Source organism: Dromiciops gliroides, chromosome 4 (assembly GCF_019393635.1).
Source record: "Dromiciops gliroides isolate mDroGli1 chromosome 4, mDroGli1.pri, whole genome shotgun sequence".
Classification (NCBI taxonomy): Eukaryota; Metazoa; Chordata; class Mammalia; order Microbiotheria; family Microbiotheriidae; genus Dromiciops; species Dromiciops gliroides.
In genome coordinates, this window is record NC_057864.1 from 83,769,023 (window position 1) to 83,777,572 (window position 8,550).

Below are 8,550 nucleotides of genomic sequence, written 5' to 3' on the forward strand. Positions count from 1 at the left end.
GATTCAGCTATTCTATAGAGCAGTTCAGAAAAATGTCAAAGGGCTATAAAATCACACAAACTCTTTGAACTAGCAATGTGACTAATAGACATATATCCAAAAGAGAAATTTAAATAATAAAATGGAAAAGGAACTATACGTACAAAAATATTTAGAACATCTCTTCTCTGGTGGAAAAGAACTGGAAATTTAGGGGGATACCTACCAATTGGTGAATGATTGAACAAATTGTGGTTATATGATTATGATGGTGTAAGGAATTAATTGTGATTTGGGGTTTTCATAACCCTATCTTTGCTTTATTATGGTCAGACTGAAAAAAATGTAACCTTAAAAGCCTAAGAGAGAATGGGTGTGTACTTTGAGAGATAATTGAACAAACAAGAGGAACTCCGATGACAGGGAACATTTATTGAAAATATTTAACTATGCCTCCTCTTTTAGCCTTCCCCACACCCACATGGGTCTGGCTATATTTTAATGGGGACAGCCCATGTGGGTGTGCTGAGCCAATCAGAGACTTAGCGTGGCTAATAACCACCCCTTCCCTTCTAGTGGGAGAGTCAAGTTAGTTACAGTTGGAGATACAGTTAAAAAGGCAGTTAGAGAGGGTTCTGAGGGAAATGGGGAAGGAAGGCAGACATTTAGAGGAGCTGCTGGTGTTTGACCTTTGGACAAAAACAGAAGAGACTACACAGCTAATTCCCCATTAGAGCTACAAATTTTGGATGTGGTGAGTTTGTTTTGTTTTTGAGGCAAAGCTGTCTCTTTGGAGCTAGCTGAGTTGGAGGCAGGTTTGGGTGGCTTTTTACCCCAGAGATTTATACATTGTTTCTGGTTCTATTAATCTCATTTGTGTGATTCAAATGTTTTACATTTGTTCCCATTAAATCCTGTTTGGTTTTTGAAAGAGGCTGTTTCTTTTCTTACTCAATATTAAGGTGAGCCACCCAATTAAGGCTTCCAATACTAAATTTGGCCCTTACAGCTATGGGATACTATTGTGACATGAGAAACAATGAGCAGAATGCTCTCAGAAAAATCTGGAAAGACATGAGCTGGCCCAGCCCTGTTCTTGTGTTGACTCAGATATATGCCTTGTTGGTATGTTCAGTAGGTATTAGTCTGGCCTTGTCTCCTTCAGTGGAACTTATCTGCTTTCATTCTTTACTGAGATTCTCTAATAGATTCTGGTAGGCTTTTTGTAGAGTCCTGTACAGGATGGAGGATACTATACCTCTTCAGTTTTATTTATCACTGTTACTTCTGGTGCACTATTATATTTTAATTGGTGTATTCGTGACATATATGGGCTCCTTTATTCTAATGTACCACAATTTCCCCAAAAATCTCCCCTCAGACCTCTGAGCAGATATCCTTTAGAGGATTTATGAGAGTACTTGGATAAGGATAAGGATTAGAAATGCATAAAATATCCTATATGAAGGAGTAGACATATGATAGATAATATATAGATGTACTGAAATATATAGAAATTAACTTTGCTTAATTTCATGTTTTTAAGAGTATAAAAAGATGGGCATTTTTCTTTTTGCTTTGTGAAATTTTCTATTCTCTTTAAAAGGGCAACACAGATGGAGACCAAGTAACTTCATAGGAAAGGAAGTAGATTTACTATGGGAAAGACCTTGGAAAGATATCCTGCAGGTATTTGTGAACTCTTGTCTATAACACCATATGTGCTAAAGAGTTCCCTGCTGGAATCAGCTTTCCTAGGTTGTAAATATATATATTTTTTTCTCATAGAGATAACATTTGGGCAATGTGACACCTTTTATTAGCCTAACTGAAACAAAAAAAAAATAGTAATACAAGCTGTCAAGACCTTTAAAAAGCCCTCTATTATGTATGTCAAAGGAGAAATAACAGTTTTTTGAATCTTTGGAAGTGAGGTACTGTCATTCAAGTCAATTATGAAGCACCTTAAAGGGCAAAGATATAAAAATGCTTATTGTTTATTATTGACATTCAAAATTGTGATATTTTTGATTCTTAGACATTAAAATAAATTTCTGAAAAGTGCTTATATTTTCATAAACCCCTTTAATTTGGTGATCTTTTGTTGTTGTTGTTGTTGTTGTTTGTTTACAAAATAAAATAGAATGTTTAGAGTCTCTACATATATGTGCTGAAGGGCAGTAAGTGCAGGCTATGGTAATTTTTCCTATTGTTTATTGTTTTAATATCACAAATGTTGAAGGACACAGAAATGTTTGTACTCAAAATAACAACCCCATGTCTATGTTAAAAATTTCAAAGGTAGTCCTGAAACAAGAAACCTTTTTCTTCTCAGGAATTTCCAGTTGCTTCTTATTTCCTCTGATTTTACATTATTTTTACATTGAGAAATCTTACTCCTATATCTCAACATGGCATACAAGTGACTTTTGGTTCAGATGCTTTTCTGGTGGAGCATAAGTCCCTATAGTTTCTACCATGGGCAAAAATAGGGTCATAGAAACCACTAAGGTTTATTTTCCTGAGACTACCTGAGCTATATATATCCTGAAAAAATAATAATAGATCCATATTCATGAAATATATGAAACATATAACAATGTATGCATATTTGTGAAACCCATGAAACAAAGAAAAAAATATGAAATGATCCTCAGTCCTCTGTGTTGCTCTTTTGCTTCTTCAATGCTTATTGAAAGGTAGAAAGAGGCATAGGGCCCTAAGAAATTGAGTTTCTAGACAATCTAAAAATATTAACTTAATTGTTTCTGCTCTACCTTTCAGTAATCAGATCATAGTCTTATGGACTTAAAGCTGGAAAAAACATTAGGTGTCTCTTCAATTTATATGATAATAGATACAGAACTAGAAGACAGATCAGAGGCCCTCTTGTCTAACTCCTCTTTTTGTTAGATGAGCAAACCAAGGCTCAAGAGAGTTATGTGACTTGCCCAAGGTCACCCATGTAATTCTAGTTACAACTGGAATTTAAGCCTCGATTTTCTGACTCCCGAGCCAGATTTGCACTCTACTATTCTGACTTATAGGCCAATACATAAATCTTAGATATAATGAAATTGAAGACCAGGAAAATTATGTGAATTACTCAAATCCACACAAGTAGTAAATAGCAAAGCTGGGATTTGGATTAAGGTAAAAGGATCATAGATGCAGCTAGATGGTTCAGTGGATAGAGCACTAGCCCTTGAGGCAAAAAGACCTGAGTTCTAATCCAGTCTTGGATGCTTACTAGCTGTCTAAATCTGGGCAAGTTAACTTAACCTCTATTTGCTTCTGGAAAATGAACGGCCAAAGCACTCCAATAGGCTTGTCAAGAAAAACTCATGGAAGGTATTGTGTAATTTAATATTCTAAATGTGGGTTCTAATCTGTTCCCCCAGTTTTGGGGGAAACTGACTAAAGTCACTCATAAAACGAGTTTAGGTTTTTAAGGGTTTATTGAAAGATAGAAAGAGAAAGATTGAGAACAGAATTCCAACAGCATGGCAATCCTATCTTTCCTCAATTTTCCTGTGAAGTCCTCTGCCACCACCATCACCACGATGAAGTCAGGAACCAAAAAGAGACAGACTTCTCTGCACAGGCTCTCCTTCCTCCTTCCTGTCCCCTTCCAGAAAATGGGAGGCTCCTCAATTTGATTGACTAGTAGCCTTGATAGACAGTACCCATGCGCAGATGTTACTTCCTGACACCAACAAAAAGCTGCCCTCTGAGGCATTCTCCTCATGGTGGAGCTTTCCTATAGCAAGTCTCCAGTAGGTGGCATCATTCCAATCATTACAGTATTATCATAATAGTATACACAGAGTAACAAAGAGCCCAACATTACTTAACAATTGAAAAATAAAACAAAAATCATAATAACATAAATGAAAATATTAAAACCTTAGAGACCATTAAGTCCATCTCTTTCATTCTGCATATGAAGAAATTGAGGCATGAATATATTGTGATTTATCCAGGTTCCTAAAGATAGGAGAAATCTAAAGGAGGATTTGAATCTAGGTCTTCTTGACTCACAGTCTACTATTCCATTCATTGTACCATACTCCCTGCCCAGTGACCTATGATCAAAATAGTGATGGAAGAGCTAAATCATTAAGATGTTGACATTCTTGCTATAAATCAAACCTAAATAGAGTCCACATGCTTCTGCCTAGAAGACCCAGACAAGACTGTGAGTAGCTCCCCTTGGAATAGAAGTCAGCTAGGAAGGAGGAAGAATTGATAAAAATACAGATAAATTGGGATGATAGTAACTATCTCTGAACTGGTGAGACATTGTGGACAGAGACTAACCCTTTTTTCAATATGAGTGTCACCTCAGGGACCAAGGGCCAAAGGATAAAGTTTGCTGAAGAGTATCTAGAGAGGCATGGATAGATTCAAGTCAAAGGCCTGAGCAAATAGGAAGATGGCATAGCCCAAGTTATCAAGGAGAATTTGAAGAACAATGCTGCAGTGGGACATGATCCTTCTAAGGAGTTAACTAAACATTGGTGGAGGCAACTCTTCACCAAAGCAGATGCCAGCTTGGTGGTGGAGACTGGGAAGAAAGAGTAAAAATGAAGATCAGGGTCAAGGATAACTGCAAGCAGAAACACTCTTGGGGCTCCAAGTCTAGCCTGTTGTATGGGCATTTCATAAAGAGTGCCACTCTCACTTCAGGAGGGAAGAAAATAGAGAAGCTGAGTGAACAAAGCAGCAATGATGAGGTGCCTCTACCAACAAAGATCCTAACAAAGGAGGAGTTCATTCAAACTTGTAAGGGATGTGCTATACACAAAAATTCTTTCTATGGACTTACTATGAAGTCAAAACATGACGAGAAGAAAAGGGGGCCTTCTTGAAACAGTACAAAGGACAGAATTATGCTATCCCTGACTCTCCACCTGAGGATAGGAAGAAGTAGTGTGGGGGGAGGAGGAGAGGAAGAGGAAGAGGAAGAGGAAGAGGAAGAGGAAGAGGAAGAGGAAGAGGAAGAAGAAGAAAAAGAAGAAAAAGAAGAAGAAAAGAAGAAGAAGAAGAAAAGAAGAAGAAGAAAAGAAGAAGAAGAAGAAGAAGAAGAAGAAGAAGAAGAAGAAGAAGAATCAGTAACAGACATGGCAGAGCATGTAGAATTCACAGAACAGACTGATGAGAATTCAGGAAGAAGAAAAAGAAAAACAACAACAAAAGAAAATGGAAAGAGAAAACAGACAATGAAGTAGGAATTCATGTAGAAGAAATCAGGTTCCTGGAAAACCAAAAGGAAGAAAAAAAGCTCTTAGAGCATAGTGAGGACTGTCCTAATAACCACCTGAGTTCCTTTGTTACAAATCAGGACTCAGGGATTTCTGGGCCCTTTTCCTATTGAAGGAGATGAGAGGCAGAAAGGAAAAAAGAAATGATTCTTCTTCAGTTACTGAGAAGGCCATTGGAGATCAAGGGATTATGCCCCTCCCCCTGTTATTTTACACAGAGAGAACAGTAAACACCTCTCAGGTCCCAGCTTTTCAAAATAAATAAACTAAATATGAAGGAGAACAATTTATGACTGGAAACAAATGGGCTTTTTACATAGCAAGAATAAGAAATGGTTGATATACAGGCTGCATGTTCTGTCCAGACAATGTCTAGCAATTAAGAGGGAGTTCCCCCATCTGGTTAAGAATTAACACAGGATATAAATGAAATCCTTCTAGAATGATCAGACTTGGGTGAGTTGTAATTAGCATTAATGAGAGAAAACAAACACCAGAACATAGGTCTTTTGGAATATCGAATGTCTGAATGACATTACCGATCAGTTTTGTATCTGAGGAATCACATTGAAAAGATATAAAAAAGTCTGACCTCACTTATTTACTCTCATTTCCATGGCTCTTCTCCATACCTAGATAAAATTCATCTGAAATCTATGAAATCACTAGGCTTCTTGAGTCTATTTCATGCTTAAATGAATAGTTTTAAAATAAAATATCTAAATCTGTATAAATGGATTATCTGTGAAGTAAAATTTGCAGGGATTATTGCATGAGTAAATACAAATCATGAGCACAGATTAAGTGCTAGAAAACTCATTAGAAATAATAAAGGGCAACCACCTTATTTACAAATGAATGAACTGTGGTTGATGAGTAAACTCTTAAGCATAGTGGATAGAAAATTGTCCTTAAAGTTTGGAAGACCTGGGTTCAAGTCTTACTTCTTGCTACAAATGAACTGTGTAACCCTATGCAAATCATATAACTTTAATGTTTTGCAGGCAATTCAAATAACAATTTTTCAAAGAAAGTATTTTTATCCATTTAGTTGCCAAAACTTGGTCAATTCTTTAGCAATGATTTCTCTTTTTTAAGTATCTTTTTTTCTGTACTGACACAGCCATCAACCATTACAATAGCTTCCAAGTTGGACTATCTACCTTAAGGATATCTATTCCAATCTATCTTATGCATAGCAGCCTGCCAAAGTGATTTTGCTAAAGTGTTAAGTGTGACCATGTTCCACCTCAACTCCCTACTCAATATATTCCAATGGCTAAGTATTATCTCTATAATCATGTTCTGTTTAGCATTTGAAACTGTTACCTGGATCTTTCCTACATTGCCAAATTTAATTCAGGTGCAATGATTGAAAATATGATATTGTTGTTTTATTCATTGTACTATAAAATTAAAACAAAATCTGTTTTGTCACTTCATTTGAAGATATTTCATCTTCAGAATAGTGAAATTAATCTAGCAGTAGTCACCAACATCTCTCTCTCTCTCTCTCTCTCTCTCTCTCTCTCACACACACACACACACACACACACACACACACACACCATGGTATGATATGGTACCAATTATTTTTATGTAGCTAGGAGGACTGTCACTAAATGAATTTCATTCTTTCCCAAAAAGCAGTTTTCTTCCTTGAAATACCCTCTGAAGGCAGAGCAGATACTGTGATGACATCCACAATAATTGTTTTAAGTAGTTTCTCTTTCCATTTTCAGAACCACAAGCTCAAATCAAGGATTTTATTCCACAATCTCATCAACCCTACTGATACAAATTTTCCTGAAATAAATCAGCATTTAATGTGAATGCTCTCAGGAAATACTCCCATAACTCATTGCAATCACTGTTTTTCATGGAAAGATAGTATGACACCTTTTTGTACATTTCAATAACCTCATGAAGTTAAGGCTGATATGTACTAGCACTTCAAAATTAGTAACGGATTAATCAAAGGAAAAATGATAATTCTATCTTAAATATAAATGTAGAGTAATATTTTTTATTAAAGAGCTTGGATATTTTATATGATGGAATGTGTATGTCTAAACATATCATACATACATACATTCATAAATATGTATACATCTATCTACTTATCTATTTTCTAACTATCATTTATCTATGTATGCATATAGACATATATTTCTTTTTTCCTTCACATTTGGGGTGGGTAATTTTCTAAAATTTCCTATTAATTCAATTGGTTTTTACTTGGTTCAATTTTTTGGTCTTCATTTTAATATTAAATAAATTCAAATAAATTAAACAAGAATTTATTCTGTGTCATCTATGTGCAAGATACAATATTAAGCATTATGGAAAGACAAAAACAAAAGAACTTCTAACAATAAGGATTCTACATTTTTCTAAATAAAAAAATGCATACAGATAGGCAAAACATATATATATACTAACTGCAAAGGAATTTTATAGGAGTGGGACATCATTAACAGACTCATGGAAAGCCTCTTAAAGATAATGGAATTGTATCTGATCCTTGAAGGAAATTGGAGATACCAAGAGCCAGACTGAGGAAGAAAATGACACGCTGAAGGTATGGGAAACAGACTGACTACCCTACAAGAAATGTGGGTTATATAAGGCATAGCAAGGAGACTAGTTTGAATAAAATGAACTAACATTCACATCATATTTTAAAATTTACAAAGTATTTTCCCTGTGAGATAAACCATGTAAGAGATGAGGAATGTGAGGCTCATAGGATAAATAACTTGAACACTGTTACATGACCATAAATTACTGGAATAGAGACTAGAGCGTGTATCTTTTGAAAGAGAGTACAACATTATTTCAAATAAATTGTATTTTTTTCTCAAAATCATATACTATTTTTATTGATTTTGTGTGAATTACAGCTTCATTAAATGTCGGAGAAATCATGACCACTCAAGATACTGGTAATCATTCTATTCAATATTGTTTTTATTTTCATTTTTTTTTAAAGAAAAAGTCTTTGCTTTGTTGGAGAAAGGTAGTCTTTATGTGGTAATGTATAAAACACAAACATCCCTATAGTTAATTCTATGTATGATAGAGAGACTGACAAATGAAGGCCCATTCTTATTAGCAATATAATGTTTGCTGATATTGTGCTCCCATGTTTAAGTAAAAGAGGGCCATGCTCTGGAGCTCAATCTGTAATTTTATGATTGTTTCCTGTCCACTTACAATGTGATGACAAAGGACTTTTTGATTGGCTCTTAAGCAAGAATTGAGTTTACATGTAAAAGATATTCATATATTCAACTCAGATTCACCT

The 8,550-nt window shown here is 35.2% G+C and overlaps 1 pseudogene; it reads left to right on the top strand.

Annotated features, from left to right (window-relative positions):
- Positions 1 to 4,311: 4,311 nt before the first annotated feature.
- On the top strand, positions 4,312 to 5,356 carry LOC122754630 (annotated as a pseudogene).
- Positions 5,357 to 8,550: the final 3,194 nt, after the last annotated feature.